Consider the following 17,840-nt stretch of genomic DNA (forward strand, 5'->3'; position numbering starts at 1 on the left):
GTCGCCAGAAAGAATGACAGACTATTGCATAATTCCGTCATCGGAATTTGCTTACGTCAGAAAAGGATGAGTCTTACGTAAGAAAGAGAGAAGCTTACGTAAGAAGAAATGAGCAGGGGTTACAGGTCGTGGGTCTCAAAATGTCAAATTTTGAATAGGAATAATTAAGACTTGGGATGGCTAGGAAAGCGCTTAGAGGTGTTAATGAAGCAAATGGTAGTGGTGGTTGGCTGCAGGTGGCAGTGTGGGCGGCGGTTGGGGGCCAAAATACTCAAATCGAAAAATGAGCTAGAGAGGCTTCAACAGTTGTGGATCGGAGCTAAGGATAGGTGGTTTAGGTGGCTGGAGGGCCGATGCTGGTATGGTGAAGAGATGGTGGCCAACGGCGGCACTGGAATGAAAAAGGGCAGCGATTTGGATTTCCTCATGGCAGTTAATGGCTGCACGAGAGGGGTTGAAATTGGAAGGAGAGGGACGCTGGCCAGAGGGGAAGAGAATGGGCAGAGTGGTGTTGGCCATGCCGGTGTATGGTAGCGCACTAGAGGGGACGAAGAAACTGACAGGCTGCAGCTTGGATTCCCTCGTGGCGGTTAACGGCGGCACGAGAGAGGCTGAGATTGGAAGGGGAGGGATGCTGACTGGAGGGGAAGAGAATGAGCGGGGCAGTGTCGGCCACGTTGGCGAGCGGCGGCGCACTACAGGAGACAAAAAAAAATGGATGGGGGAGAGGGGAGCTGGGGCTCGCGCGCGGGAGAAACCAGGGGCAAAATGGAAATTTGTGAATAAAAGCAGGGGCAAAATCGAAATTTGGGAATAGAAGTAGGGGCAAAATGGGAAAAAATTATTAGACGAAAACACTGTTCATCTCTATTCGCACTTATATATATATATTAGATAAATATATATATATATATATATATATATATTATATACTTTACACTCTCAAATTATCCAACCTTTGGCATTTTGTATCTCAAACCAGTAAGGCAATATATGTCATCTTCAAACTATTAAAAATTGGCACTTTACAATTTCTATTAAGATTGGAAATTTTATATTAAATAATTCTATTTAAATGTCTTTATATCATACACAATTCATGTGACATAACTTGATTTTAAAGATAAATTTTAAAATTTAAATTTTATAAATTAAATCATACCATTTGTATGGTTTATGGTGTAAAAGGTCTTCAAATACCATTCTCATATAAATCAAATAATTTATATTACATGTGTAACCTCACTTTTTTTTTTTTAATAAATCTAAAACTCATAATAATTTAAGGGTGAAATGTGCTTCAAAAACATCTAGAAATGCATTACTTATCTTGAGAAGAATTAAATTTAAAAATGATGGCTTGTTTATTTTCTTTTTCGTGGTGAGGCATTTGACACTTTAGTTTAGATCGACGAGATTTGTGGGTTCTTTCTTTTAAAAAAAAGAAAAACACCATTCAAGGTGTGAAATTTATGATTTCTTCCCGTTAACGAGGGCAAGTACCAGGTATAATTTTTATCTTATTTCATTTAATTATTATAATTTTTTAAAATTTTTAAAATTTAATTTTTTTAAATCTTAAAATTAAAATAAAATTAAAAAAATATATTCTAATAATATTTTATTTAACTTTTAACTCTAATCTCATCTCATATGTGAAATGACGCCGGTAGTTTAAGAATAAATTCTCAACTAATCCTAGAGGCGTATAAATTTTCGACAATAAATGTATTTCTAGGAATTTAAGCGAAAATTCTCCTGATTCAATAGACCCAAGACTGTATGTTTACCACTATAGTTTCTGAAAAATAATAAGGATAATTGTTTTTACAACTTCTTACAACTCACTTCAAATGAATAATATTTTTATAAAATAACGATATTAAGATACTTCAGCAACTTTATTTTATAAAACTAGGGATTAGAAAAATTTTGTTCCGGTAGGTGACATCAGTAGGTCAATCGTTCACAACAATAATAAAACAGTTGATCGATCCATCCATGTCAAATTCAGTACTCACAAGGCATGCTTCAGATCTGATACTGACTCTTTAGGTTTGATTTGAATACTAAAATCATCTCAATTTATTTCGTATAATTATTATAATTTTTTTAAATTTTTAAATAAAATATAATAAATAATTTAATTTTATCAAATTTTAAAACAAAAATAATATTATAAGATAATATTCTAATAATATTTTATTTAACTTTCATTTCATCTAAATTTTGAAACTTGCTTTTAAGAAAAACTCAAAATTTTGAAAATTTTGAAAACCTTTCATCTAATCATTACAACTTTCTTAAATTTTTACACAAAATAGAATAAATAATATAATTTTTTCAAATCTCAAAATAAAAATAATATTAAAAATAATATTTTAACAATATTTTATTTAACTTTAATTTTAACTCAACTTAGCTCATCTCATCTCATCTCTAAAAATAAACGAAGTCTTGGTATTTGCATCTGCATTGTGAACTTAATCACCTTGGGCCGTTGAGGGTACGTTTGTGGATAAATGAGAAATTCTTATATATATATATATATATATATATATATATATATATATTTTTTTTTTCAAACATCATTAAAATATAAAATATTTTTTAATTTTAAATCTTTAAAAAAATATAATATAAGAACAACTATATTATATTTTGTTTACAACTGAGTATAAATAAAATTATTATTTTATTTACTTTTGAAATACTGCAAGTATAAAAATTTTGAATTAAAGTAAAAATATTAATATTTTAATATATAATAGTAGTAGAATTGTAATTGATTGTTAGAAAAATTAGATCAGAATACATAATGGAAGCGATATTATCTCGTTGGAAATATCTCAGATCTAGTGTGGTTGTTCCACAGATTCTCCAATGTCATTGTTTGTCCACAATCTTCACATCGATGATAGAGTGTTCTACATGATAATACCAGAGCAACACTCACACGTTCCACAGCCTAGATGCCGTGACTAGAGAGAATCATTTGAGAGAGAGATTGTTCTTGATGCAAGTGTAACATACAAAGGGGAGAAGAGCTATTTACATAGCCCTCTAAGTGTAACCCCCAGCTGACCCTTAATGGCCAGTCATAAAGTCTCATGAAGTGGTTAAAGAACCACTTTATAACCACCAAGAGAAGATGAATGGGTGCCTACTATGGGTGTCCCTTTCTTACATCTCTCACTCACACATAGTAGATAAGACCTCAGGTCTACATCCTTTAATATGTTCTCAATCTTATTCATACTGGCAAATAGGCCGTGCGACCATCGAACAAAACTGTAAAAGAAAATGAGAGCATTATATCAAATCTCTCGAAGAGATGACCAGCATAGTAACATCCCTAAAAATGTCTCATTAGGCCCTGAATCATTTGGTCACATTAGATTAAGCATCCCTAATCCCTCTCGAGTCTGAATGACTCAGAGCAATGCTCAATCTCCATAAAACATAATGTACTCATAGCTATATCGTAACTTCCAAGAAGCAATATAACTTGTCAGCAGTGAGTACACACCATTATCGATTTGTTACCAAATAGTCTTCCTTTTGTGCTCATGTCATTTAGTTTCAGTCCAGCCGTTTTCCCATCAATGCCTCTTAAGACCGCATCATTTGTGGCCATAGATAACATGCCAAAGTAGCAGACACTAAAACATCAACCTCATGACATAGTCAAAGGTCTCCTAAGGGCATAACTAAATTAAGATCATCAATTATGACCTATAGGACTCACACAGTGAGGAAGCAGGGAACCATTCACTCACCTCTACTGTTGATCGCAAAAGTACATGTAGTATAAAATACATGTTACGGTGGAGTTCTCTTTTTGAAGAAAGAGTGTATATCTAATCTCAATACACTGTACATATCTTAATCTAGTTGTTATCTTAGTGCCTAACTCGAGTCCCTCCATTCTCTCACTATCCAAAGCGCCAAACAGAGTCTCGCATCTGGCTAAACCACAGGCTAAATGAATTGTGGGTAATCATGTACAGTTTTTTTTTTTTTTTAAATATGATGGACCTCATCTTAGCTTCCACTAAGGTGACATATCTTTTGTTACAACTTATCCTTCTCTGGACAAGTATCGAGTGACACATTTTCTTATCTTTACTTGCTACTTCATTGTAGCGCCAAAGGCGATCGCTCGTGTGTGTGAGCTGATCTAAGTCTGTCGATATACCTTTTTTTTACTATAACTTATAAATTTATGGTGAATGTGTGTGCTTACCAAAAAAATGATTCCAATCATGCCATATGATTATAGAACACATCAGTATCATGTGCACGACAAGCAATACCATGAGGTACGGAGAAATCACATAGTCAACAATAAATTATTAAACCACAACTCTCAAGTGGTGTTTGATGACCATTTCTCTCCATGTGCATTCTTATGTGTAGTAACTTTTCAAAACATGCTCCTACCAAGAGACTCAACTTTGACATGTAAAAGTCCTTTGCACAACTATGAAGTCAGCGATGACTCATTGCGAATCTCATTTAGTTCAAACTCACAATATAAACCTTAGATTCTAGTCAGCAAGTCCAACTGCAATTTTTAAGAATTTTCAAGGTGACCAAAAATGTCATTCAACAATCTTAATTTGTGACTTCAAAGTTTCATATAAATCTCTTGTACTCAACAAAAGTATGTGAAATAACCATAATTTATTTTTTATTAAGGTTAAAGCGATTAGGGCCTTTGCCTCGAAATACAATTATAATAGTCTAGTCATTACTTTTAACGACAATCGCATCACAAACTCATTTAATCAAGTAAGTCATATTTACTCTCTAACAAAATTTTAACTTCTAACTCTCATGAACAAACCATAATAGAAACACCAAATAGTATAGGAAAAACTAGATTTTTTAGTATTTTCTATCTCATTAATTGTCTATGGATTTTGATCAAGAGTTTTTGGAAATTGTTTTTCTCATAAACAGTCTTACAAGACATGAAGCTTGAGTTACTTTTCACAAACTCAGGTCTATCACCTCGTAGTAGGAAAACCTCTTATTAGGCAACAATTAATTATCTAAAACAACTAGTTCACAATATCTCTTAAGATGACACTTTTTTAAGATTGCCAACAGCGTTCAAAAAACCATATTTTATTCACTAGGTCGTTAATAAAAACGACTAGTTACATTGGGTATCTTTGAATAGATGGTTTATTTAGGCTACATGTAAATAACACTAGCAACATTCATTCGTTTTTTATACCAAAATAGTACTAGCAACAATCATGCGCTCAAAGTACTTCATGCATAAACATTACAAAAACTAACCATTTAATTCTCCTATGAGAAACAACTATTTAACTCTTTCAAGAAAAGTTTCAATAAATATGCAATCAATAGCTATCTAAAGGCAACTCAATTAGTGCCAAGAGATAGATTTATACCTCTATCAACTCCACTTTTCCTTTATCAATTAGATCAACAACCCCAGGTTGAATCATATAAGTGAAACGAACCTAAAATTCTATGTTGAGATTCCTACTATGTGAATTTAATACCTTTAGCGAAGCCATATTATAAATATTCTATTCTAATCTCTAAACAACTAGATAATATTGATATATTGCTTCCACACTATTTATAAGGATCCTTATATTCTATGAATTTTTGGAGTCACTATCACAAGTGGTACACCATCACTCAAATGTATACTCACACTAGTTGTTAAATTACTCATACTATTTTTGGCGATCTTTAAAATTTTTTTTGAAAAAATTAAGGTAATGTGGAATGAAACGTGATGAAAACATTCTTTTCAAAAAATAAGTATTACAAAAATCCACAATTCCTCACCCTTGTCGAAAATACGAGTAATTTTCTTGACTCAACCAAAAACTGATCAAGTTTAGATCCTCTCGATTTTTAATAAAATCCACGTTTGCACAAAATAGTCACTTAGCCTTTCTCAAAAGCGAATGAACTCGATCTAAGGACGACAAATAAGAATTACGGCCGCAACCCCATATTACATCAATCCAAGTGTGATGTAACAACTGATTTGTGCCATAACACCATTCTCAGCAAGTCAATAAACTGCGAGATAATTGTTCTCATCATATAACTCATACGATTGCGATTTTGAAAATATTTTAACTGAAAAATATATTTTCCTAAAATAATTTTTGGATCGCATTTATATGATGAAATAATATTTTTTTTTTATCTAAGTCCTTAGTGTGCATATATAGGAACTTTTACATAGAAAATGCTCATATTGCCTTTTCTCTTTGACTCTTCTAAATCAAGAAGAGAGATCTCATTAGTAAGAAAATCTTCAATTTCTCAAGCTTCACGCCCATCATTCTATGCTTTCATGACATATTTTAGTATATCATTTCCCTATCTGAGAAATAATATCACTGAGTCAATAAGTGAGCATCTAACTTCTAAACTGCTAGGAATTCTCACTATCACTACATTTTTCAATGTGTCTTAAATCAAATTAGGTATAGACTTCTTTATTATCGCATCAAAAGCACTAAAAATATCACTTTGTGCAACAAATGCAGTATGTGACGTTTTAGTCGCTAACTGGCGATATATCCCCATTTCTCGCTTACTCAATATTTTCATATTCTCCAATCCACTATAGGAGAGAAAAGAAAAACTTTACGAGAAATTATTTTAGCCTAAAACCTATCTTGCATCAATGCAATCACAAGTAAGATTTTTAGGCTTAATTTAAGTAATACCTAATTATTCAGACTTTTGCCACAATTACCATGCAAACCTTCGAGGTGCTTGGTATTACTCTCAATGGGTGCTCCTAAGTTCATATTTCTGCAAGAACCTATTTGTTCTTGCTAGAGAGAAATAAAACTTGAGCAATATTATTAGTACTAATACCACAGAGAGATACACTGATAAAACCTTAAAAATAAATATGCCAATCAAGAATATCCTCAACATGCTTGCACACTTAAATTTTAATATCCTTACTCGCCAGACATACTAGCAAGTTTTAGAGAGTATGTTCTTATCTGTGAGTAATCTAAGTTGCTTCAAGATTATAATGCTCAATCTCAAAATATAGGAGGAATTAACCTTTGCGTTACAAAAACAACGCGCAATTTCTACTATTTACCCACTAGATTCTTAAAGGCAAAATAGTGATTTAGCTCTATCTGATAGTTGATCCCATCAACTTCTATAAAAATTGTAGTGCATGCGTCCCATGCACACTTCCAATTTTATTTTAGACATTTCAGAAGTTTCACAATAATGATGGTCTAAGACTATCTGACACTCACAATAATCTTTATTCGTTTCCAACTACTGCTCATGGAGGAGATTAATGAGACAATTAAGTCGCATAAATAATCTCTAGGTTTTCTTCATGGTAATCTCAAAGTTACTAAACTATGCGCGTCAAATTGCACACACATCGAAGAAATTTGCTGTGTTAATCTAAGTCAGAACAAAAATAATTAATACACGTCGCAAGATTGAAAAATCACTAAGCTTCCTAATCATATCTTGCGCCTCAATGCTTAATTATTAATTTCTAAAAATAATGGACTATTGCAGTTTAAATACAAGAACATAGATGGGCTGGATTTAAAATAAAACTGTTTATTGACTAAAACATTTCAGCCCAAGCAAAAAACAAATTTCACACCAAAATGTTATTTTAAAACAAGCCCAAGTCAAGCCCACTGGTTTTTAGCTCAGACCCAAGTAAATAAAATATAACAACCCAATTTTTTTTTTTTTGAAACAAGCCCATAGCTTAAGCCCTATAGATGAAACACAAATAACTGTTCATCTTCTTCCTCAAACCGTAACCTACATATGGTTACTATTCATCCAAAAAAAAAAATCAGCCGCCGCCACTCCAGCTCCTAGCAAAAGCACCGGGCCGTAGCAGCACTTCCACACACGACATAGCATGCTGCACTACTTCTCCATCATCTGTGCTGCGGACTGCACCCAACTGGTGCCCGCACTGATGGATTGCCGCACCGCCGTTACAAGCGGCTCTGCATGCAACAGAGCTTTGATATGCGCATGGCATCAGAATGGTGCCCGCAGCTCAACGTAGTGGATTTGTGCATGAAATCGAAATGGTGACCGCAGCTTAGCGCAACACTGCCATGGTTCGCATTGCACTGCGTGCATCAGAGGACAGTGCCTCCGTGGAGGCGCTCGTAGCTCTGCATGTAGCAGAGGCGGCCATGCCACTCCTAGGTGCTTTAGAGCAGCTATTCATGGTGCATGACATGGCAGTGCCGCCCTTCGTCCGTGTGTTGGAGGGCTGTGCCTTTGCGTGCAGCAGAGGACATCGCCACACTCTGCGCCCGGCCGAGCTTTCTGCGTTGGCCTGTGGTGCAACTCTTCGCAGAGTAGATACAGGAGGTGCGATCTGAACCGTGACAATGTGGCATGCTTTGATGTGCATCGACGTTGCTCGTTGCACCATGTCGATGGGCTATAGTCCATCATGGCAGAAACTGCCGCTTAGCCTGGTGCACGACAGTGGTTGTCGTAGCACCCTGGGTAGTGCAACCCCCTCTGCAATGATTCATAGCAATCACTTTGGGTGTGCAGTGCACACTCGTCAGTACCTGTGGTGGTCACAGCACCGAGATGGTAAACACGCATGGCAATCGTGTGGCAGCACCCAAGCGGTGCGCGCTGCTACCTCCTACAACATAACGTCGAGATCTGCACCTACATATGGACGAGTCCTTGCTAATACGAGTGGCTGGTTGTAGCCATTCTTGAGCGGCGCTACCACTGTAATGGCCAACCTCAGCAGCCCTCGTCGTTGGTAAAAAAAATTTCATCGTGTAGAAAAATTTCAGTAAAATGAAATTATAATGCGCACGTCAAAAAAAAAAATCGAGAACAATCGAGTGGGCTTTGATACCAATGTTAGAAAAACTAAATCAGAATACATAGCAGAAGCGATATTACCTCATTGGAAATATCTCAAATGTAGTGCGGTTGTTTCATGGATTCCCCAATGTTGTTGTTTGTCCACAATCTTCACATCGATGGTAGAGTGTGCTACGTGGTAATACCAAAGCAATACTCACACGTTCCACAGCTTAGATGCCGTGACTAGAGAGAACCATTTGAGAGATAGATCGTTCTTGATGCAAGTGTAACATACAAAGGGGAGTCCCTCTAAGTGTAACCCCCGACTGGCCCCTAATGGCCGGTCATCAAGCCTCATAAAGTGGTTTAAAAACCACTTTATAACCACCAAGAGAAGGTGAAGGGTGCCCACTATGGTTGCCCCTTTCTTACGTTGATGTTTTTATCATTTATCATTTTTAAATTTTTTATCTAATCATTACTTAATTATTACAAATTTATAAACTTCAAAAACAAAATATAAAAATCAATATAAACTTTTCAAACTTCTTAATAAAAATAATATGAAATTATGAGAAATGATAGTTATAATCGTAAGAGCGCGAGTACCACACAAGCACTTTGAAAAAAGTGAATAAATACATGATCTACACACAAAAAATTAATTTTTTAATCATAGACCCACTCTTTTTCAAAAAAAACTGCACGACGCTTATGCACTCCATGACTAAATGTAGCATTATTCTTAAACTATTTGTCTCTCATTCCTCAAACATAATATTAAACTCTCCTATTTCTCAATTTTTTTTTAACTTTTCAAAATTTAATAAAACATATTAAATGAAATAATTTTATTTATTATTATTCACAAAATTATAAAATATTCTAAAACTGGTACTGCACTCTCGATGGATTCTTCATCTCATTCTTTAAAATATATCACTAAAATTCATTTTTTCTATTTTACATACTGACTTTTACAATATACCAAACATCAGTTTATCTATTTTTTCTTTATATCATTTAAATATTATATTTTTAAATATATTTTATTCATTTCAAATAAAGTATAGAGTATAAAGTATAAAGTAGATAAAAAAAATAATAAAAAGTAAAAAGTAGAGAGAGAAATGAATTAAATATTTATACAAGTGTAAATAGTATTTCATAGATGTAGAGATAATACTGTAGCAAATTAGATATTAGTTATAAGGGAAATGCTAGTCATCCCGCCCTTAAGTCTCGTTCTTTCATCCCGCTGGACGTGGCCTACACGTTTGCAAATAAAACACTTCACTTATTTTATAGTTAAAATACACGGAAGCAACATAATGCCCTTAAGCCCCGTGAGATACCTGCTGCTTCTCCTTTGCCCATCACACCCGTTCGGACCAGCCATCAACACCACTGCCTCCCTCCATCTCCGACCTCATCTCCCCTCCCTCCATCTCCGACCTCTCATCTCCAACCTCGACCACAGTTTTTCCTTTTTTTCCCTCCCCCAGACCCCACGCGCTCTCTGCTTCTCCCTCACCCATCTACCTCGTTCGGCGCAGCCATCTCGCCCATCGACCTCGTCTCCCCTCCTTCCATCTCAGACCTCGTCTCCCCTCCCTCCATCTCAGGCCACGGTTTTTTTCTTTTTCTTTTTCTTTTTCCCTCCCACCAATCCATCAACTTTGCCCTCCCCCAGACCCATTTCGCCGTCCTTAGCCCCACGAGTTCGAGCCCCACCAGTCTCTCTGCCATCTCTCCGACGGATCGGACCCAAGGTCTGTTGTTTTTGTTCCCCTTTCTTAGTTAGTTTCCCCTGCAATTGATGTCCGAATATTTTTTTTTTTTTTTGTGGTTTGGCTAGAATTTGTTTTTTCTTCTGAGCTATGTTGCAGTAGTGTTGTTATCATCTTTATTTATTGTACTAAGGAAGTGAAATAAAATGGAAAGATGGAGAAATTTGTGAAACAAGAAATTGCAATTGACATGTTTGTGAAAATGCTTGTGAAAACCGAAAATGGAAATGGAATGGGTAAATTAAGCTAGTGATTTTACTCATTTTTTTACTCTCCCATGTTCAATCTTATGTTTAATTGTTCAATCACTTTGCATCATATATCATGCTTTCTAGCTTGCTTCTTGCTTGAGATAGAGTCGGGTACAAGAGTCTTATGTAGTGGTTCTGTTTAGCATCAATGCATCTACAATCGACCTCCCATTTGAATTACAGGTGAATTGCCATATTTAATTAGTCTTATATAGTCCTTTATAGGAGAAAATACTTCCATTTGAGTTACATTTAGTTGGCAAGCAAACTTGATGGGAAGAAGGTACTATGAGGTGGGACAACCAGGTTGTCTTTCGAACATGTATGTAGGCAAACATGAATCTATTTCGAACTGATGTTAATTTATAAGCTAGTTTTCTTTTAATTTTATTATTTACTTAATTTATAAGCTAGATTTGTTGTCTATTAGCTGATGTTAATTCATGTTGCCAAAAAGATTCGGGTTTATTATTAGCTGATGTTAATTTATAAGCTAGATGTGTTGTCTACTATTTATTCAATTAATGAAGAAAAACATATCTGAACCCGAGGCTAGATACCTCTTCCTGCATGAGGCTAGATATTCTACAATGTCGGAAGCACATAGTAGCACTAGCAATATTTTACGCTCAAAGAACTCTTGCCAAAATGAATACCCAATATGATTTTGTAGTATTAAAGCATGCAGACGAACTGCGCATACGAAGGATATGTTAGGGACCCCAGTCTTGTCCCTAACACTAAGGTCCACTAGCTTGCCTTGGTGAAGATGATGACCGAGTGATCTTGCTATCTTGCTTGACTTTCACCAAAGAAATGGTGTTTGAGTAAGGGAATGATGAAGATGATGCACTTGGGTAGGTTAAGTGTTTAGGCTAAGACAAATCAATGTGGGTGGCTAGACTTGTTCTTGAGTGAGGTGCCAAGATGATGGAGGCTAGGGTTGAATGGAAGAGATGAGGTTAAGGTTTGTTCTTGGAGAGTGGCGCCAAGTTGATGGAGTGAGAGTGTTCTAAGAGTTGATTAGAGTTGTTTGATGCAATGTTGATGGCTTGGGGGTTGCCCTTGATGTTTGGGCCACTTGGATGGAGATTAGGGTTGGTATAGTGAAGTGTAGCTAGGGTTTTGTGGGGTGGCTAGGGTGGATTTCGAGATTTGGATGAGTTGGCTTAGGGTTGGAATTTAGGATGATGCTAGGGTTTGGGAATGAGATGGAAGAGTGAGGCTAGGGTTTGGTGGCTAAGGTGGGCGGATTGGGATTGACTTGGTCTTAAGAAGATTGGCTAGATTTGGTTGGTTTAGGAGTAAATATAAGAAGTTTGGAAGATGGAAGAAATCTTTGAGTGAAGAGGGAAATTTGAATTTGAATTAAGTTGACATGTCAATAGTTGACTTAGAGAGATTGTAGGAAGAGTGATTTACGGAATTGAAGAGGATTTGCAATTCCTTAAATTAAGGGATTTGAATGTGATTTGAATTTGAATTTGAATATGGTTTTGAATGTGAATTTGAATATGGTAAGATGATGGAGAGATTTTAGGAATGTGATTGAGATGAATCAACTTTTCTAAAATTAAGGAAGTTGACTCAAGAGGGACTCTTGATAGATGACTAGGTCAATAGATATGAGGGATGAAGGGCAATTATAGGAATGTGAACTATTATGAAAAGTAGGGCTACACTAGGGTTGGTCGAGTATGGTAAGTGGGGAATATGGCTAGGGTTTGATGGAGATGGTGGCTAGGTATTTCGGCTAGGGCAAGTTGGATGGTGGAAATGCTTTATGTAAAGTGTGTCAATGTATGGAAAGAATGACAAATAAGATGGTGGTCAAGTATGTGATATGGAATGGATCAAATGAGCAATGGAATGAATGAACACCAAGAACAAATGAAGAACACGATGAACAAGTGATAAATAATCAAGAACAAAGTGAACAAAAGATAGCCAATTCAACTATGATTCAAGTCTTGCACATAGATGAAATAAACCTCTTTATTGATGAACTTGGAAATAACAAAGAGAACAACAACTTGGATTCACGAATTGCACCAAGTTGCAAGAACAAGATAGATTGAACCACACGTATTCACGAATTGCAAGGTGTGATCCTCTCTTAGGGGATTCACGTATTGCACCCCAAAGAGCCCAAGTGCCTTAGCACCAAATGGTGATCTCAAAAATAAAATAGTCTACCCACTAGGGAATTTGCCAAAAGATGTGAATGCAAAGCCTAATGGTCCTATATATAAGGATTACAACTTAGAAATCTCCAATAGGTCCCTTGAAAAATAAATAATTAAATAAAAATAAATAATAAAAAATAATATAGTTGGCACGAGCCAAGTTGACCCATGGCATGCATGAGCCCATGGGTGGGCTAGGCTAGCCCATGGCATAGGCCATGGCCATGGCTAGCATGGCTGTTGGCATGGGGCTGACATGGCTAGTGGCTTGGCCATGGGCCACAACACATGGGTTCCTACCAGGATAATGACGGGCGCCGATTTTTCAGTTGTCAAAACTTTCAGGTATCTCAAATTTAAATCTTGTTTGCTATGAAGTGAATGGTAATCCTTGTTTCCTAATGTGTTGGCTGATTTTGTAGGCTGTACATTCTTGCGGATATTTTTGTTGGTATGACCCGAAAATACCACCATATGGCGAGAATAAAATCAACCGTTTAAAAACCGAAATTGAAAAGATACAACTAGCAATGGATGTCCAAACAACTTGACATTGACTAGAAATGGAGATTGAGAGGCGCAAGAGAAATGTTGAGAGAGTCATTGTAGTTTTAGTAATTTCAATGTCATGGGTACTTTGTTTAGGCTTATTTTTTGGAAAATTCTAAGACAATGTGTAATCTTTGAAGTTAATTTCAATGTCATGGATACTTTGTTTAGGCTTGTTTTGAAGTAATTTCAATGTCATGGGTATGATTATGCAATATTGCATCAACAAACTATTATGAAAATGACGATTACAAATGAATGTTCAATACAATTCCAAGATTACAATTAATGATCTAAACACGTCAATACAAAAACAGGTTCAATACAATCCCAAGATTACAATTAATGATCTAAACATGACAATACAAAAACAGGTTCAATAATATTCCAAGATTACAATTAATGATCTAAACACGTCAATACAAAAACATGTTCAATACAATCCCAAGATTACAATTAATGATCTAAACACGGCAATACAAAAACAGGTTCTATAATATCTCAAGATTACAATATAAAATCTCAAGTACAAATTTGTCTCATGGCATCTACCAATCAGAAAGCACTGAAGTCCTGATGGAAAGTCTCCGTAGTGTTGTCCTATAAAGGCATAAAAAATGTTATAAGTGGCAACACAATTCACTAAAAAGATTATCAAAATATTTTAGTTTTACATTACCTGTGAGTGATGAGCAGTCGAAGGAGTTGAAAAAAATTCTGGCACATGTGTCTAAACTTGACTTTGTTGATCCTAGTGTTAAAAGTATTAATTAAAAATAAATTAAATAAAAAACAACAAAAATATTGAAGACCAAGTGAATCGTAAATTTAGTATACAAAATTAATAAAAATGAACCTCAGCTTGGTTGTTGTGCAATCACTTTTTCGTACTAGATTTCTTAATACTTTTCTCAGCAGGGTGCAATTTTCTCTTAGACGGTGGTCTTCCCTTACTCCGAACTATCAAAGGACTAATAACTCTAGGGTTGAAGCTTCCATCGAAAGAGTTGTATCAACTGTGTTGCTAGTATCATGATCAGTGATACCAGGGTACTGTGTCTTCAATTGTTCTATCTGACTAATCAATTTAACACAACTGCTCTCAGCCTTTGAAGCATTGGAACACAGTTCATAGAAACAATTTTGGATCCTATCGTACCTTTGTGCATCGTCGATGCTAATAGTGTCATAACTACTTTTCACGAAGGTGTATTTTTGCTTAATATCTTTCCTCCACTGATCCAAGATGTATTTTTATGGTATTGTATATTGGCCCGTCTGAGTTAAGACACGGAGAGCGTGTCTGCACAAAATACCCCAAAACTCAAATAACTTACAACTGCATTTCACATCAAGGGGATCTTGATCAACTTTCACATTAAAGGTGACACGTTTTAATAAGTCATCACCAACTTAGACCTCATCCACAACAACGAACATATATCTACCATCCTCACACCCCATCTCCTTAGTAGTCAAATATAGAAATTCTCGCAATTCCTCTTGTACCTATTTGAATTTAGTAAGAGTATATGCACTTTGAAATTGCTTCTCAAGAGGATAGCGACTGATGCAAGGAATGTCCGTGTTAAAGGAATTGAAGTTAGCAATTGCTTCATTCTCTACCTTCCTCTTAAGGGCTGAATCATACTGGTCAACAAATTGCTTCAGAGTAGTTCTAGAGTAAACGTAGTTGTAAAAAAATGCATTCATTCCTTCACTTCGCTGTGTGGTTGTCATTCCTGCCCAGAATGTGTCTCTAACATAGGCCGGCACCCAATAATGTCGATCACTATACAATGATACTAACCATGCATTCTCATGCAAATCATATGTATTGAGCATACGACACCAATGTTCATCAAACTCATGCTGACTGAAAGAGTCATATACGCATCTATGTAGGGTACTCTTGATTTCCCCGTATCGACAATGTGAGCTAAATTTTTCAGGAAGTTTTTTCATTATATGCCACAAGCAGAATCGATGCCTAGAAGTTAGAAACACCCTCGATATTGCAATTTTCATGACCTTGTCTTGGTCTGTGATGATTGTATTTGGCGGTTGGTTATTCATACACTGCAACCATGACTGAAACAACCACTCGAATGTATCTGCGTCCTCATTAGAAATCAATCCGCAACCGAGTAGGATTGACTGCCCATGGTGGCTCACACCCACAAACGATGCAAAAAGCATTTTATACGCATTAGTGAGATATGTTGTATCAAATGTAATCACATTCCCGAATGATTCATACATAGCTCTACTTCGGGCGTTTGCCCAAAATACATTCTTTAACCGCATTTCATTGTCAACGTCAATCTTATAATAAAACTCTGGATTTCTTTTTTGCATATCTTTGAAATAGTTACATAGAGCTACACCACCACCAACCCCGAGGCGAAGTCATCGTGCTTTGTCAATGTAGTTTCGACACTCCTTCTTCCCGAATATTACATTCTCATAACCCCTCGCTTCAACAACCACAGACTTAAAAGTTTTAGACAACCTTATACATGCCTCGTCATTTATTTCAAGCCTCTTAGCGATACGAGCATCAACCTTCTTAAAGCATCTGAAATGTCTTGCCTTCCCCGGACTACAGGCGTGGGTGTGATCCAATATCATCTTAGATATAGTATATCCACCTTCAACATTTAATACCGCATTAATTCTAGCCTTACATCCCATATTTACTGTTTGTCTTGGTTTCATAACATTGGCAACCGTACTCTTCGATGTGCCTCCTCGCGCGCATGCCAAGCAAAACCATCATACTGTCCCATCGTCATCCTGTGTAATATTCCTTTTGGATGTCCCAAATCCTTTCTTCTTACCATACTTCATATAATAAGCATGCACTTCTTCCACAGATGAAAATTACATTCCAACCGTAGGTTCTTCAATTGTTTCATCACCTCCAATCTCCTTATCAATTTCTACCTCATCACATTCATTATTTGAAAATTCTATGTCGGCATCCATTGCAACGTTCAAATTCTCTGCAAATATACAACATGTGAATCAAGGATATTAAAATAAAGCATTTGGCATACAAAGATTAAGCAAAGGATTCATATGTATGTCATCGACTAAATTTTATAAAATGATCAGCTACCATCTATTCATGCAATTCCATAAGTCTTGAAATATTCATCAGCTAGCTTGAAGGGTTAACTTCTAGTTTATAACGCTGTGTACGGATCATCTATTCTCCACAACTTATTAAACTTGAATAAAATGGAAATATTACATTCAGCCAAGCTAGAAAGCATGATATATGATGCAAAATGATTGAACAATTAAACATAAGATTGAACATGGGATAGTCAAAAACTGAGTAAAATCACTAGCTTAATTTACCCATTCCATTTCCATTTTCGGTTTTCACAGACATTTTCACAAACATGTCAATTGCAATTTCTTGTTTCACAAATTTCTCTATCTTTTCATTTTATTTCCCTTCCTTAGTACAATAAATAAAGATGATAACAACACTACTGCAACATAGCTCAAAAGAAAAAAAAATTCCAGACAAACCACAAAAAAAAAACAACGTTCGGAGATTAATTGCAGGGGAAACTAACTGAGAAATGGGAACAAAAACAACAGACCTTGGGTCTGATCTGTCGGAGAGATGGCCGAGAGACTGGTAGGGGCGAGATGGCTGCGCCGAAAGGGGTAGATGGGCGAGGGAGAAGCAGAGAGCGCGCGGGATCTGGGGGAGGAACAAAAAAAAAGAAAAAAAGAAGGAAAAACTGTAGTCGAGGTTGGAGATGAGAGGTCGGAGATGGAGGGAGGCAGTGGTGTCGATGGCTGGTCCGAACGGGTGCGATGGGCGAAAGAGAAGCAGCAGGTATCGCACGGGGCTTAAGGGCGTTATGTTGTTTCCGTGTGTTTTAACTTTAAAATAAGTGAAGTGTTTTATTTGCAAACGTATAAGCCACGTCGAGCGGGATGAAAGAACGGGACTTAAGGGCGGGATGACTAGTATTTCCCTAGTTATAAAATACATAATCTAGATTATTATATGAGTTATATTGAATTATTTCCTTCAAATTTTATAAAAATATGATTTTACATATCCCATTAGAAATGCACTAACTCCAGTGCCACCGGTACCACAGGTGACGGAACAGAGACTCAAAATAGTTTATTTCTTTCTTTTTTGATAAAACTGACTCAAATAATTGCCCTTT

Source organism: Juglans microcarpa x Juglans regia, chromosome 6S (assembly GCF_004785595.1).
Source record: "Juglans microcarpa x Juglans regia isolate MS1-56 chromosome 6S, Jm3101_v1.0, whole genome shotgun sequence".
Taxonomy (NCBI): Eukaryota; Viridiplantae; Streptophyta; class Magnoliopsida; order Fagales; family Juglandaceae; genus Juglans; species Juglans microcarpa x Juglans regia.